Source organism: Typopeltis vanoorti, chromosome 3 (genome assembly GCF_054136105.1).
Source record: "Typopeltis vanoorti isolate ZY-2024b chromosome 3, IOZ_Tvanoo_1.0, whole genome shotgun sequence".
In the NCBI taxonomy this organism is placed as follows: domain Eukaryota; kingdom Metazoa; phylum Arthropoda; class Arachnida; order Uropygi; family Thelyphonidae; genus Typopeltis; species Typopeltis vanoorti.
Genome location: NC_143551.1, coordinates 112,502,554 through 112,520,688, shown reverse-complemented (window position 1 = coordinate 112,520,688; position 18,135 = coordinate 112,502,554). Strand labels below are relative to the sequence as shown.

General features: G+C 34.9%; 1 protein-coding gene across 1 annotated transcript in view; it reads left to right on the top strand.

Moving 5' to 3' along the window:
- LOC150108473 (PX domain-containing protein kinase-like protein) overlaps positions 1-3,832 on the top strand; it is a 307,545-nt gene extending 303,713 nt beyond the window's left edge. Inside the window, exon 16 of the transcript XR_016548134.1 lies at positions 3,703-3,832. The gene's annotated coding sequence lies outside the window, so the exon portion shown is untranslated. The remainder of the gene's footprint in view (positions 1-3,702) is intronic.
- Positions 3,833-18,135: the final 14,303 nt, after the last annotated feature.

Here is an 18,135-nt window from a genome sequence, read left to right as displayed (position 1 = left end):
ATTAGATTATTCTACAGAATCTCTACATCATCATTAATGTCTCATCCCAGTTTAACATCATTGGCAAATAACTTCCACCTCAAACCATTCCCAATATTAATGGTGTGCAAATTGACCAGCAGAGATCCCATTTCACAGCCCTGTGGTACACACATCACTGTTCATCTGCCTTCTTTTTGTTTTATCAGCCACTCTCTTATCCATCTTACTAGCTTCGTGTCCATCTTCTTTTGTTCCATCTCATGTAATAAGGTTCTGTATGGTGTTCTGTCATGCTTTTACAAAATGCAACAGTGTTGTGGTGTGGCATTTCCCTTATCAGTACACAAAAAAAAAAGAAAATATTACACTGAATTAGATCTGGATGGATGGAATTTAATTAATAAAATTTAGGATTTAATTTGTATGCATACACTGTTACCAGAAGTGTCTGGACAGCAACTGTTTGTATTTCCTTCTGTACAGCATTGCTGTCAATATGAAGTTGAGCCTCCTTTTGCTACTATTATAACCATTACCTTTCGGGATTGGCTCTCCACTAAGTTCTGGTAAACTGCTACTTGAATTCATTTCCATTCCTCCTGTGGCATGGCAAACAGCTGACAAGTGTTATTTGGGTAAGTAGGTCTGGCATGCAACTTTCGCTTCAGCTCTTCTCAAAGATGTTCAGTAGGGTTGAGGTCTGGGCTCGCCAGTTTAGTTCTTCCACCTCCATGTCTTCAACCCATGGAGCTAGCTTGCTTTGTGAGCAGGTGCATTATTGTGCTGGTAAAGGAAAGGGCCAATTCCAAAATGTCATGGTAACATCAGTGTTTAAAGATCTGGACACAGAAACCAATGGGCCCAGTCCATACCAGGAAAAACAGCCCCAGACCATTATGCGACCACCTCCAAATTTCATAGTCAATACAAGACATTCCTGTAATTATCATTCACCAAGTCCAGACACATCCATCAGATTTGCAGATTGTGTACTGTACTGATTCATCGCTCCAGTCCAATAAAGGTGTTGTTTTCACCATTTCCATAAAATGCCAAGTATTGGCAAGTGTAATCAAGGGTTTTGTGAGCCATGGCACAACCATGAAACCCAAGGGCAAAACACCTCCCAGTAAATGGTACACTGGTATCCATTCCAGAACTCAGGTGGAAGTTGTTTGTGATGGTTGCTAAAGCTGACTGATGATTTACTGTGACAACACACCTGAGAGTTCGCCGGTCCCAATTTGTCAGTTTTTGGGTCTACAATCTCACTGGCATGAGCAATGTGGCAGAAATCTCTCATACTCGTGGACTTTGACTATCATACCGTGTTCGAATGGACTCATCTCTTTTTCTCCACTCATCCTGATGGCAAAGAATGTTTACACTGTTACACTGCTAATATTGCAGACATGTATCTATGGGTGAGGCAATGTAGAGCTATGGGGATGTCTGGACACTTTTGGCAACATAGTGTAGTTTAGTTTTAATCAGAGTATTTTTATTAGTTTTTTTTTTATTATTATTAGCAAAATTTAGCAAAAACTATTCTGTTTTATATAATTTTGTCCTGGCTGGATGGAATTTAATAAAATTTTATATTTAGGATCTCTAAAAATTTGTAGAGTCACTTCAGTTTTAGTTTCAATTTTAATATGAATATTAGTGGTGGCAAAATTAAATTATATGTATAGAGTTCATAAACCAAAAACAGTGACATTTCCTAAATATGATAAATTTACATATATTATATATCTTTAACATAAATATCTCATGTGCCATGGTCATTCTGGCATTATTATCATTTACTTTATTTTGTTTTGTTTTGTTCTGCTAAATGATTTGAAAGTTAAGGTCATTATTAAAACTTGTTTAGTATTTTAGCTGGATAATTTTAATGGAGGGGGGGGGGGATCTCTTACTGGGCAAAATTTGCTATCATATCTAATTTATTAATATTTGCTTATTAGTTAGGAATGATTACCTGATTCACAATGATTTTGTTAGTTATAGTTATTGCTATCGTAGTTATTACTATAGTAGACATGATTTGTTGTTAACATACATTAGTGCATCTTGAATGAATTGATGGTAGTGGGTTTCCAGTTCAGTCACACATGCTTGCATCCAGTATATTGGATGCAAGAATAATTTGAAGGTTTGATTAACAGAGTACTGTTAATTTATGTAGTTCTGTATGAGAAGTCATTTGACATACTAACTTATTCAAGAGGGTCAGATAATTGTAAGATTGTTTTATTTCAAATGAAAGGACTCAACTGTTAAAAACCACTATTGGTTTCTTCTGAAAGTTGAGTTCTTATTTGAATCATTTTAATAGCAGTATTAAGCAAAACAAAATTCTCTACAGCATATATGCCAGGTTTTGAGTGTGTGTGTCATGTGTGTCACTTAAAAAAATTTCCATGTTTGGTCTGTAGAGCAGGATTTTGGATTATGTAAACCTCAACCTATCCACATTACTAATGTATGATAGGTTTAGAACCTTTTATGGATAAGATTTGCATTAAAAAAATAAATATATCTAATTTTATTTTCTATGCTTAAGCAGTGGTTCCCAAACTGTGCATTGTGGCCACTTGTGGTGTCACGAAATAGTCTAATATTTTTACTGAAATGACACTTAGCCCATATGGTTTTAGAATCAGACCATCGATGTGTTAATCCAATGAAGGACATTTAATAGATACTATACAAGTTTGATTCTAAGATTTGAGAAGATGTGCAGTGAACAACAGGCTCACCCATCCCACTAATTAAGATTTATTTATTCAATGATTTTGATTGTTCAAAATATGTACCTATTTAATACTTCTTTACATAAATTGTTTGTGAATTTGAAATATGTGTTTCATTTATTTTTTTAACTTAACCAATCTAACTCTAACCGATGCCGTGGAAAAATCCTGATACACTAAGAGCACCGTAAACCGAAAAAGATTGGGAACCACCACTCCAAAGCATAAATTAAAATAATGGTCATAATATTATACTACTTGAGACATGAACATCAGATCAGTCTTATTCACCTTTTTTGATACATTTTCAAGGTTTCACTATCAGAGAGCACATTTTAAACTCTTATTTCTTCTGTGTTTTTTGTTATTCATTTTTAAAGATAAGAAATAATGCATAAATCAACAGACTTCATATTTTATCAGTATGTATGTCTCACTTCTATATTTATGTGCTATACCTCATAAATATTAAATATAAGGAAATTGTCCCATTAAAAGCCAGCGAAGTATGAATATGAATGAAATATCATTTGAAATTTCTATCAGTATATTTTTAATACATTAGATTATTTAATGAATGCTAATTTTTTAATATGTTTAAAATTCCTGATGATTCAATTCTTGCATGCTCATGTGTGTAAATATAGTTCTTAAAATCATATATTTTTCTGAATGTATCCTTTAAGTTCATATATTTATTTACTATTGTTGATCTAGATTGAGAGACTTGCTGTTATCTAAGCAAAGATTGTTATTTTAATATATTTTTGTTAATAAATGAAAGATTATATCAAATATTTGCATCTTTTTTTCTACTATTGTAATGCACTGACCAAAATGCCAAATGGAAAATTTAAAAAAAAAATAAAATAAAAATAGGGAAAAAAGATAGATTTAAAAAAATTTTTTTTAAATCTTATATGCTTATTATATGCTTATTTTTTTTTTTTTTTTTTTTTAGGGCTGCTTACAGTTTATGCGAACTTGAAAATAAACAGATAGTAACTGATTTAAATACTGACTTAAAATTGTCAATCAGAAGTAGGAAAAAAAAAGTTGCCAAAATATTTTGTTTAAAATTCTGATTTCACTTGCAAATTCTATTATTAATAAAGTTTCATTTAGAGATTATAGTTGTAGTTTTCAAATTGTTCTAGTGTTATATAAGATTTATTATTGGCACCTGAAAAAAAAAAGTTACAAGATGTTATTTTCCAAAAAGATTGACAAAAGTTTATCATTTTTATAATACTTATGCTATATTTATATATTTATGTGCTATACCTCATCAATATTAAATATAAAGAAATTGTCACATTAAAAGCCAGCAAAGTTTATTGGCATTTTAATGGTTTGAAAGATTGTCTGATGTTATTTTACATTTGCAGTTTATCATAATTTTATTACATTTATATTTCAGTTAAAATGAGACTATTAATAATTAATAAGCAAAAAAGTCTTAATGCCAAATTTCATTAGCATGCACTTGTGAAAAAAAATTTCATTTATTTTAATGATTTATTTAAATATTTAGAAAGAGTGAATAGGCCAGAGCTTCACCTGTAATGGAAAAACATATCTCCTTAGATTTAAAAATAAATATATAATAATTAACTACAGTTATTAGCCATTATAGTACTATAATATTAAATAAAATATACTTTGTAAATACTTACTGCCTTTTTTTTTTTTTTTAATTTCAGGATATTAAATTCTAATTTTTGTTAAGACAGAATAGTGATGGAATCATCACAATTAACTAAACAGCTATGTATTTAAAAATATAATATTCCTGCTTATCATCATATGATTTGAAAAATACTCTATATGCATGCATTATAGTGAAAATTCATTTCTTTCTTATTTCCATTATTATATTCAAACTACTATTAAAGTATACATAACCTTATGGCATATGAAACCAAATCATTTCACTGGTTAATTTCCAAATGAGTATTAGCTTTAATCATTACATAGTGCTGTTAATTCAAACTAAAAATAAATCTTAAATCATTTCAGGAAGAACTAATAGTTTTAGTTGCTCTGAACAGTCAAGTTTAAAACTACCTTAAAACCATCCCCCCCCCCCCTCTTTATGCTTACATGGTGATTCAAAGACATTATGGAAACAATTACTGCATTAGAGTAAAACTTTAGTTTAATATAGACTTAAATAGACACTCGACGTTTCGACCTTCACATTAAGGTCATCATCTGGAATATACACATATATACAAAAAACGAGCAACACTACAATCTACATGGTGTGCTAAAGTTGCTCACACCATGTAGATTGTAGTGTTGCTTGTTTTTTGTATATATGTGTATACTCCAGATGATGACCTTAATGTGAAGGTCGAAATGTCGAGTGTCTATTTTAGTCTATATTAAACTAAAGTTTTACTCTAATGCAGTAGTTTCCATAATTTTCACAATACCTTAAAACCACATTAGTGCACTCAAATTCAACATACATACTGTAAAATATTTACAGTACGTATGTTAATATTTACTTTTATTGTTGACACCAAGCCCCTCATATTCATGTATGCGCATACATGAAGATACGCAAGCTCATTTAAAGCAGATGAGAGATAAAATCAGTGCAAACATTAATATAATTTGTTCTTGATAATTAATAATACTATAGATTCTTTGCTGATAATTATATTCCTGTAAGAAATATCAGCTGTGAATAGTAATGTGTTCTGTGCAAAATATTTTTTCTTGATTAAAAAAAAAATTAAGGTCATTATTATATAAAGTCAAAATCAAGGTCTTAATTTAATGTATATGACAACATATATATATATATATATATATATATATACACATACATCTAAACTGATTATTTTATGCCCTATTTGACTGCTTTATTTTATAATATCTGAAAAACATTTTTTAAAAATTAAAAATAGCTTTTTTTTTTTCATTTTTTGTTTAACAACAAAAAATGCAATAAGATGATCTTTATAAAAGCAATCATTTTTATGCATTTTAGTGCTATTGGGAGATTAACTGTTTCTTTTTTTTAAAAAAATTATATGCTGCAATAATGTAGTTCTTTAATATTTACTTTTATTGTTGACACCAAGCTCATCATATTCATGTATGTGCATAGAAAATACATTGAAGATACACAAGCTCATTTAAAGCAAACATGAGAGATAAAATCAGTGCAAACATATGTAAAGATTTAAGGTCACTTCTGTGGTGAACATTCTCCCTTAGTGAAAAAATACAGTATGTAGGGGACTTATATTGTCTATTAAAAAAAACTCAGAGTTAAATTTATACATCATTTTTCTATTTTGGTTTAACCAATAAGAATACAATTTGGTCGGCTAAATCCCAAATTGCCAGCCCATCCTCGTTTGTTCAGTATCAAAGTAGATACCCAACAGGGTGCACCACGAGAAGGTGAGGATTGGACATTAGGTCAGAAGCCCTGGTCGGTTCTCCGCATTCCTTTAAAGGCTATGTGGAGGTCTCCTCTCAGTTATACAGCTTTGACCCTTAAGCACCCCTAAATTTATACAGTATCAAATTATTTTATTAACTAAAGATTTTTGTTCAGTGTCTTAACTTACACATAAGTGTATGTGTAAGTAATATCTAAAATAAAAAGAGAATAAAATTCATTTCTCTTTACATTTCTAAAGTAAATTTTGGAAAGAGATGAGTGATAAGGAAAAAAATATTGTCTTCAAACTGTTGCTTTATTATTCATGTCCTCTATGGAGTCATGACTTATCATGGGAAATCTGCTTTAGACATTCCTTAAACTCATTTACACCCTGCACTCACTCTCTCTCTCTCTCTCAACACCCTCTCAGGTAATGCAGTTCATACTCTTACCACTCTTCTTGCAAAAAAATTACTTCTCACTCTTACAATTCCCTTTCACAGCTTCCACGAGTATATATGTAATTACATTTTATTACATTACAGGTGACCCTCGTATAACGCGGTTTCGATGTATGTGGTCTGCAAATTGTAGTAACCCTCATTCAACTTGGTTTCGGTATAACAAAGTCTACACATTGTAGTAACCCTTTATCTTTTCATATATTTTTCACTGCGCGATTTAAAAATCAAATTTTATCTTCGTTAAATTTGTGTCTGCCCATATCACGCATCTAGTTATAAGTAGTGAATTTATAAAAGGGGAAATAACCTTTAGCACGCATGTACGTCAATTGTTTTTTGTTGAAATTTGTCTTTGTTTTCTGCCAGGAAAGCACATTAAAAATCATAAGTGTATTAATCTTAACCTGAGCACTTTATTTTCTGGTGAGTTACATACAATATGTAATGCTTTTTTAAGTAAAAATTTTATTTTTATAGTAATGGCCACTAAGAGGGCTTTTGCAATATGGTTGAAAATAAAATTAGTGAATTAACTGATGGGTAAATAGATTTAAATGTGGAGAAACTGATACAATTAATAGATGACATCGAACCAAATGCGGGTCAAGTTCTGCCAAAGATTCTGATTGTGATGAATCCATTAAAGAATTCAGTTTAAAGAAATTAGCAAAAGGATTGGACTTGGCAAGAGTGTTAGGAAGTTATTTTACGGATAATGATCCCTCAGTGGAGCGCTCCGGAAAATTCACGAGACAATTGGATATTTGTTTAGATCCATATCATGAACTTAATAAAAAATTGCAGCATAGTAGTAAAGCAAGGTCTTATTACTGACTTCTTCATAACTAAACCAGCTGAGGTATGCAATAAGAATTATACAAATGATGTCCAAGAGATTTCATGTACGACGACCAGCCACTCGTAAATAAAGAACATCTACGAAATGTTAGTTTTGAAGACAGTGATGATTATTAAAATATGCACTTTTTTATTTTATTTTGCCTAAAATATTTATGCATTATGAGCAATGAAGTTTAGGTACAATTTGTATTTTTATAAGTTTATACTATGTATTTTGTTTCATAGTTTATATGTTTTCTTAATTTACATGAATTACCTGAATTAAATAAAAATATTTTTTGTTGGATATGTCGTTGTTTATATAATTTAAAAAAAAAACGATTTCTGAACATAACTACTTTTTCTATGTGATCTGAGTCTTGCATAATGCAGCATTTCTGTGGAACCTAACATCTGCGTTATACGAGGGTTCCTGTATTTATTACATTACATAAGTAATGTAATAAAAATTGCAGTACCACTTCTAGTAATATCTAAAATAAGGGAATAAAATTGATTTCTCTTTAAATTTCTTAAGTAATTTTTGGAAAGAGATGAGTGATTAGAAAAAATATATTGTCTCACTATTCCCTTTCACAACTTCCACGATAGCTCCTTCCTTTTCGCTTGTTCTGCCATATGAAAAAATCTTCCTGTTGTTCCATTCAGTTAAATACCTCTCATCAACTTAAGCTTTGTCATATTATCCCTTCCTTTTCTATCTACCCAACTCTGCAGATTACGTTGTCCTTATTCTTTTTTCATAACCAATGTTCTGCAGTCTTGCTGGCCCATTTGAGTAGTTAGCATGTCTGCTCTTCAACCAACAGGTTGTGGATTTGAATCCTGCCATGGGCTTGTATGTTTATGATTGTCTTCAGATGGGAGATGAATTTCATTGCCTTATGTGAGACCACCACCTTGCTTATTGGAGGCCTGCAGTGGTTAAAAAAAATTCCATGTTTGAGCAGTTTTCTGAACCAGGTAAAAAATTTAAAAAACTAAAAACAGTATAAATACAAAAAAAAAAAAAAAAAAAATCCTTAACCCCACTCACAGTACAAATGCACTATAGGTTCACAAATCAACCTTTCATTAGCAGGAGCCACATAAAAAAATAAATAATAATAAAGTCTAGAAGATATCAGTTTTGTTATCTACTTCTGTATCCTCTCCAGTTATTCATTTCCCCTCCAAATCCTGGTGGTCAGATCTCTAAGCAGCCCTATAGGTTGTCTTCACTACCTTCGCAGTATTTCTCCTTAACTTTACATTTCTACCCACGATCATCCCAAGATCCCTTGGTTCCTCCACCAGTGGAATATGCAACCATCTATCCATGTATCTCCCAAATTTCAAAGCCTTATACTTAGTTACATTAAGCTGCCATGTCCTTTCTTTACTGGTTGAATGTTTATTTCATATAAATAGTTGAGGGGTTCAGTTTTCAGTTGTAATGAGTGTGACAAGGTAAAGAATAAAAGATAAAATTAGGAAATGAGAAGAGATAAGTGCAAGCTTGAGAATTATGTAATGGCCTTAAAGAATTCTGTAATGATTTGGCTAGAAGAAGAAAGAGAAACATCAACAGAATCTATTAGAAATGTTTCAGGATTATGTCAGTGTATTTTATGTTTGAAGGAAAGAAATAACAGTAATGGTAGAGGAAGAGAGGAGACTAGGAGTTGATGAATGTGAGATATTTGGAGTATTAAGTTTTTGAATGTGAATTCCAACCAAACCATGAAAGCATGTAAACCCATGTACTGCTAAGAAAGAAATCAGTGGGCACTGTAGTATGAGGAACAAACAGCCATGGTGTCCACCTTAACAAGATGTAGGACCTCCTTTTGCTGTGATACCTTCAGCAATCCTACAGGGCATAATTTCCACAAGCATACAATAGTGATCAGTGGGAATTTTGGACCATTCTTCTTCTTGTATGCATGTAATCAGGTCCTGGCCTGTTGTGGGGCAGACATCCCTTGACCTCATCTGACACTCCAGTTCATCCCACAGATGCTTAATAGGGTTGAGATCAGAGCTCTGTGGAGGTAGTCAAGTGTGGAGACATTCATGTCCCCAAACCCCACAGTGCATTGTCTTACTGAGAAAGTCAATGGTCAGTTCCACAGAAATGCCACAAAGCAGGAAGCATTGCATTGTCCAGAATGTTCAGATACCTCTCCAAGTGCAATGTTCGTGGCACCACAAACAGAGGCCCTGAGGTTATATCATGAAAAAAAGGACTATACATCACACTGCCACCTCCAAATTTCCTAGTTGGGGTATTCACTCTTGTAAGAGACATTCATTGGGCATATGCCACATTTACACCCATCCATCTGCTTGTAGAGAGTGTAGTGTGATTTGTCACTCCATAACACAGGTTTCCAAGTTTCCACATCCTACTGTACATACTCCTTGCACCACTGATGATGCTGCATGTTGGTTTGGGTAATGTAGGGCTTACATATTGCAGTCACCTTAGAAACCCATGTTGTGAACCTTGGTTCTGAATGCTTTTGTGCAGATTGGTGTTCCAGTTGATGCCTGGAACTCTGCTTTTAACATGCCAGCTGGCAAATGGTGGTTTTTATATATTATCCTTCTTAGTACCCCCTATGGTGACATTCAGCAAGTGTGATGGTTATCCACTGCAGATAACACTTGCAGTTGACTCCCTGCTCTTCTATCTCAGTATGATATCACTGATTGTTGACCTGTGATGGCCCAATTTTTCAACAATTTGCCAAACAGGTAAGCCTGACTTGGCATCCTATCACAATGTCTCTTTCAAACTTTGTGAGTTCCCTTCTTGCAGCCATTTCACCTGAACACAGTTCCACTGACTTGAGAGCATCATATTCCTCCAGTACTAGCTACAAACACGTGACTTGTTACATGGCACAATGCTTTTTGCCTACGGGAATGTCTGTTGACTTTTTTCCAAGCAGTGTATATCGCTGTTGTGAATGGTGAACAAGTAAAAAAAGACAATGTTGTTTTGGTTTGCATTGAAGGTGACTATACTATTCTCATCCCCATCAAAGAATGTCATGAGGGTCTGTGTTTATGATATGAGTGTAGAAGATTTTGAATACTGGTATGTTTATGCGCTGTGGGGTCTATCAGATGGGGGTGGAGGGAGGAAATGAGTGTATGTTGTTATTATTTAGACAGGTATCTCCATGGAGTTAAAAGACCCATTATTCATGCAATACTTTGCATACATCTCCTTGAGCTTGTTCATTATTGGGGCACTTTGGCAAACCAACCCACACTCTCTCTCCAAGTAAAAAACCTGGTCTGTATACTCTTACTAACCACACTCCTAGACAACTTCCCTTGTTCTCCCTCTACTCATCATATATTGAAAATTTCTTCTGTCAATTTTATAGAATCCCTTTAGTAACTTATAAGTTTCTGTCATATCCTCTCTTCCTGTCAGCTAAACTCTACAACCCACACACTTTCAATCTATCTTCAAAGTGAGCATTCCACATACCCATCACCAGCATGGTGACAGGTATGTGGAATCCTCTCCATCACTTCCTAATCTCCAAAAAAATGCAGATGACCAAATCTGTGCACAGTAGTACAAAGTATGTAATCTATCATCTCAAAGTGCATTACCTTACATTTTGCAACATTAAATTGACAGCCTTTGCCCATACTGCCAATTTATTTAAATCATCCTGCAGGATATCTACATCACCTTTATCAACTATTGCCCTCTCCAGTTTTGTATCATCAATAAACAACTGAAGTCCCCCCTCCACTCAAATCTTCCGCTGTATGTACAAATTAGAGTACTGGCCCTAGGAAAAAAGCCCTGGAGCACTCCACTAGTCACCCTCATTCACCTTGATTTCACTCTCTGATGTCCATCTGTTAGCCACTTCCTCATCCCTGCCACCAATCTATATCCATACCAATTTGCTGTAACTTATGTCATAGTTTTCAATGCAGTATTCTGTCAAATGCCTTTGCAAAATCCAGCAGTATTATGATGTAGCCATTTCCTTTATGCAGTTCTGCTGTCACCTCATTATAAAATGTGAATAAATTATTGAGGAAAGACCTACCTTTTACATAATTTCCCTGCCAAGCGTATACTTTGAATCCTATTATTGCCCACCAAATGTCAATCTTACACTTGGCAATATTGAATTGACAGTTCCATACTGTTGCTCATGCATGCAATCTATTCAAGTCCTCTGGTAAGGCCACAACATCTGCTTGATTCCTTATCACTCCCCCCAGTTTTGCATCATCTGCAAACAGCTGTATATCACCAGTTAAACCTATCCTAGTATCATTAATATACAGATTGAATAACAATGCTCCCAAAACTGACCCTTGGTGTGCACCACTAGTGACTTTCCTCTTTCAAGATAGTGCCCTCCCATACACAACTTGCTGATACCTGTCTGATAGCCATTCAGATATTCATCTCACTAGTCTATCATCCACTTCCATCCGCTTCAGTTTAGTGACCAACTTGTGGTGTGGCAATCTCAAAAGCCTTTGCAAAATCTAAGTATACCACTGTATATGCATCTCCCTTGCCTAGTATATTTGTCACCTTTTTGTAGTACATAAGCAAGTTTATAAAACACAACCTCTCTTTCACAACCCCATGCTGACAAGCACAAATAATATCACTGTTATCAACCCACTTTGGTATCCTTACTCTCACCAACCTCTTTAATACCTTAACTACAACCCCAGATATACAGATTGGCCTATAATTTGTAGCCAGTTTTGTAAAGTGAAACAATTTTGCCTTCCTTCCACTCCTTTGGAACTTGTGCTGTTGAAAGACTTGTTAAACAGGTAGGCCAAGGCTGATGCTAACTTCTTGGACCATTCCCTTAAGACATGTGGTAATATGTCATCGTCTTATTGCCTTATTGACATCTAACTTAACTCTTCATATACCTCTTGCTCGCTCACCATTAAGTTTTCTCTCATTTCATTCTCTACACTTGAGCTTCTAATTTCACATTGAGGATGCAACACCCTGATGTTGTTGAACACATTGAATACATCCTCTGCAAGTGTTACCAATCTCCCACTTTCATCCATTAACTATAATTATTATTTTTTCTACTTACCACATATCAAAAAAACTAATGAGAGTTTTTCTTGGCCTGTTTGCTAATTTCTGTTTGTACTGCACTTTTGTTGTCCTTACCAACTGAGTCACTCTCCTAGCCTGCTCTTTATACTCTTTGTGCAACTGATTGTTACCATTATTCATCTTGTGCTGCCTCCTGCAAAGTGCCTTCTTCTTCCAAATTTCATGCTTAATCTTCCCGTTCATCCACTTAACACTACCTGATTCAGCCTTTTGACATTCAGAATACATTCACACATTAATGATGTTATGTATTTCTTTTCAGTTCCCAAGCAGCATTTATTTCCTTACTGCTCAACTTCTCATTTCATGCCATAGCTCCAAGCTATCTCCTATGCTTGTCGTAATCACCAGCCTTGTAATTCCACATATATCCTTTCTTCATAGAAGTCTTTGTATGGCCACTCTCACGGTCACTCTCACCAACCAAGGGATGTGCAAAACCCCACTCACAATTACATCCTCTGATGAAATAATCAGATCTAAAACTGAATCTGCACATGCCCTCCTTTACATACTACCTGAGATAATTGTCTCTCAAGAACTCTAGAAATTCATTTTCCTTATTTCCAAATGTGGGAATAAGGAAAATGAATGAAATGAGTATAGTTGGTATACTCTTCATTCCAATATATACCACCACAGTTAAAATCACCCACAATAATCACCCCTTCCTTGTTCACTAACTGAAGTTGCTTATACATTTCTTCATCACCACCTTCCACATTGCCTGGCCTATAACAATATCCAACTAATATCTCTTGTCAACCTCCACCTCACTGCCTCAAAACCATTGCCACTATTTCCTTTTTTTATGTCTACCTTGTGTGGACATAATTCCCCTCCTATCATCAGCAGCATCACCCCCCCTCCCTTCTTTTCATTTCTGTCCTCACAAAAAACAGTGTACCCTTTTATTACTATTCCCATTAAGATATCACCTGCATTGAATCGCATTTCACTTATTCCAACAAATTTGGGGCAAATAGACTGAATCAATGAAACAATTTCATCTCCCTTATTTCTGATACTCCTTGCATTTGTAAATAAACACAGTAGTTTACTTTTAGGTCTATAACCAGTCCTACCTAAGCCACTTGTTGGTTGTGATTTTCCCATCATACCTGTCCTTTGCCAGTCACCTTTATTTACCGCTTACCACATATATCCGTCGAGTCTCAATTACCCCGTTCACATCTTGATCTATTCCATTTCTATGCTAATCATCCCTATACATACATTCACTACTACTACTCCCATCCACTCTCCCTATGCCATGTCTCCCTGACCACCCAGGCTCACCACTCCCCATTTTCCTCTTGCATTACAATTCTCTCTTCATCTCTCACACTACTACTGTTTCCACTGCCAAGCACTTCATTCTTTTCAATACCACTCTCTTGATCTTTCACTTCACCTCTTACTTCAGATCTCTTGCTAACATCACATGCTGCACTTCCATTTATTAACAGTTTCTCCTGTTCACTCACTCTAAAGCCATTTAAATGCTGTCTGTCACATCTATATAATTCCATTCTTCTCTCAAATACATGCTATACATCCACAAACTGCACTCTTCTCACACAGCTCTCCCAGCACTTTCATGATTCTGGCTCTCCATCTCAACTCATCATTGTCATACCTCAGCAATGCATTTGATAACCTTTTCCATTATATAAAGAGTTTTTAAAAAGAATTATAAATACTTTGTATAGATTTAAAAAAAGCCTCAATTTGAATAGGCAAAGACAAGGGTTATTTCTTGGCTCTTCAATCTTGAGTGAAATGGTCTCATGAAATGCCAAGAAATCTCATTACAATTTTGATTGGAAAAGACCATGGTTCAATTTTCATCATATTGTAAAAAATCTCATATGAGTTTTTTTCAGTCAAAGATGAATTAGCTGGTCTCATATAGGGGCATCAGAGTTTGTCTTCCAAATGCAAACCAGCCAAAGAACACATGATGTTAACAGACAAAAAAAAAATTTGAGAGATTCTGTTGTACAGTGCCCTTTCATAATGAGCCCTGGGACTCAATTGTGAAGTGTATTATAAATTGAAATCAAAATTGCTGAATTTACATTAGAATAAAAATTTTAATTCAACAACTTTTCTTTCTATATAAATGATCAAAATGATAGTTAAATTTATTTAAAGACAAAATATGTAAACATGTCAGAATGAATTCAGGCATCTCTACTACTGACAGACAGAACAAAATATACACCCACTTCCAGTGGAGCTAAGAAGCTGAATTTGCACTTGTAGTATATAACTGACAAAAAAAAAACTTATTAAATTTAAGTTGAATTTAATTAGTCCAACTTTTTTTCTGAATTTTTAGTAATTTGTTTTTTTTTTAACTTCATCAAAAATGGTTCATGATATGGATTGGACAGTACCCAATGTGTAGGACTAAAAGGATGGCAGAGGATCAGACACTGTTTTATCATGATTGCAAATCACCAAATTGGAGAGATGCTACTTAAGAAGGGCTAAAATTAAATAAATAAATGAAATAAATACATCACTTTTACTGCAGTTCTATTCTCTGTAGGTTTTAAGAAAACAAATGTTAATAGAAAAATACTAACATTGTTTTTCAAGAATTATGTAAAATTTCCTGTTAGGAGTATAGTAATTCTGGCAAAAACACTTATATGTTGGTCATCCATAATGATATTCTTTAAGGAAATTAACATATTCTATATATTAATTAGAAAAATCTTAATACTTCCAGTAATTCAGCAAAGTGACATTGCCATCTTCAAGGAACTAAGAACAACTTGATATGTGCATTCAGATACTATATAGGATAAGTAAGACTGAAGCAGAAACAACAAAGGTTAGTCTGAAGTCCTAAAATAGTGATCCTTAGTGAACTGGGATGGGTGTTCTTGACTGTTAAGCTGAAGTTTTCTTGATAAGTGCTTCCCAGATTTGAGGCAGTTTTATACAATCATATTTATTGAGGTTAGGCTAATTTCTTAAAGCTGAGGCAGATTTTAAGGAACAGTCTTTCGTATTTGAATTTGCTTCTGTGGAGTAAGGTGGCCTTTTTCTATAGTATATCGTGGCAGGTGTCCAAGGCACCCCGATCAGCAAGCACTTTGTGACTGTAGTGTTGAAACTAGATGGTCTTTTGGGGAGTGTATAAGGGATGCCAATTTTTTTATGGTCTGTAAGTGGTTATAAGGTCATATCTTTTAAGAATTTTTTTTCACTTTTTCAGATGTGCCTTGGAATATATGGGTGGTAATAGATTTGGTGGAGTCTATTCTGGAGGAAGGTGAGTATGGTTTTGGGGGTTTTAATATTCTTTGGATTTGGTGGGGATTGTAGCCATTGGCTAAAAAAGGTGTTGTGTTCGAGTTCAGGGGAGAGGAGATTATCAGAACTAGTCAGTTTTGCTCTGCTGTACAGAGTTTTAATGGTCTGTTACTGTTGTGTAAAGGGGTGAATACATTCTCCCAGTCATCCACACACACAACAGTACATCAAACTACATTCAAACCTCATCTGAAGCTGCTTCCCCTCATTTGGTCTCCTGAGGATCCTCTCTCTCTCTATTCTAGGTGTTTATAGGGTTCCTTGTTCTTGCAACTTATATTATTACCACCCCAAGACCTTATGGAGTCAAAGACTTATCTGGGAGGTCCTTTTATCTCTCTCTCTCTCTCACACACACACACAGCTCATCATACCTTGTTTTAAACACATTCAAACTCTTTGCAGACACCACATTCTCAGGCAAGGCATTCCAATCATTCACAACTCTGCACGAAAAAAAAATGCCTCTCACTCCCCTACTCACACCCTCTTTATACAGTTTCCAGAGATGACCTCTGGTTCTCCCCTGATCTCCCACTATTCTCTGTAAAACTTCTCCAGCATTGATCCTATAACAACCCATTACCAACTTGTAGGTCTCTATCATATCTCCCTTCTTCCTCCTGTCCACCAGACTCTGCAAATTACATCTTCTCAATCTTTCCTCATACTCGACATTCCACAGGTCAGAAACTACCTTAGTCAGTCTCCTTTGGACCCTTTCCAACATCTCTTCATGACTGTCAACCTATCATGAGGTACTCTATCAAAAGCCTTTGCAAAATCCAAGTATATTACTGTGTATCCTTTTCCTCTGTCCAAGGAAGCAGTCACTTTATTGTAATAAGTAAGTAGATTACTAAAACATGACCTCCCTTTAGCAAATCCATGCTGTCCATCAAAGATAATACCATTGTTATCAACCCAACTTTGGATCCTAGTTCTCACAAGCTTCTCCAACAACTTAACCACAACACCTGACACACAGGTACGCCTATAGTTTGATGCTTGAGTTCAATCACCTCCTTTATGAAGTGGCACAATCTTGCCCTCCTTCCACTCCTTAGGAACTTGACCGAGTGCAAGACTCATATTAAAAAAATATGTCAAGGCAGATGTCAACTCCCTGGCACATTCTTTCAGAATACGTGGTGATATATTATCAAGTCCCACAGCCTTATTAACATCTAGTTTACTCAACTCCCCATACACCTCTTGCTCACCTACAGTCAGTCTCTCCTCCCCATCATCAACTGCTCTCAATCCCTCCATGAAGTCACATTCACAAGATTGAAAGATCTTTATGAACTGCTCATTAAGTATCTCCACCACACATTCTGCATCAGCTGTCTTTATACCATTTTCTCCAATCAATGTCATCCTTCCATAATTATTCTTTCTTTTGCTGGCTACATATCGAAAGAACTCCTTAGGATTCTTTTTGGCTTCATTAGCCAACTGCTGTTCATACCTTTCTTTAGCTACCCTCACCAACCAAGTCGCCCTCCTTGCTTGGTCTTTGTAGACCTCATGGAATTGGTTATTTCCACTTCTCTTATGCTGCCTCCACAATGCCCTTTTTCTCTGTATCGCATGCTTAATCTCTTTATTCATCCATCTCACACCCACCTTATTTAACCTTCTCACCCTTGGAATACATTTAGACGTTGCATCTACTAAACAGTTTTTGAAAATCCCCCAAGCTGCATTGATCTCTTTTTCAGCTTACTCGTCATTCCATGCTACACCTGCAAGCTGTCTCCTGAGCTCTTCATAATTCCCCCCCCCCCGTGTAGTTCCACATATACCCTTTTCTCACAGAGGTCCTCACACTGCTGGCAACCACCCAGGTAATCACTTCATGGTCACTCTCACCAATTGGTGGATGATTTGACACCTCATTTACAATTACATCCTCTGATGAGATGACCAAATCCAAGACCCTCAATCCTCGTGTGTCCTCTGTTACATACATATGGTCAGACACTGACTTATAAGATTAACTTACATTATGGTCTGTTTAGAAGCACATAAAAATATATCTACTGCCAAAAATATGGTCCCACAGAAACAAATACAAAAGACTGTTCCTTACAATATGCCTCAGCCTTGAGTAAAAAACCTAATCTCAAGAAATATCATTGTATAAAACTGCCTCAAATCTATGAAGCGTTTATCCTGAGAACTTCAGCCCAACAATCAAGAACG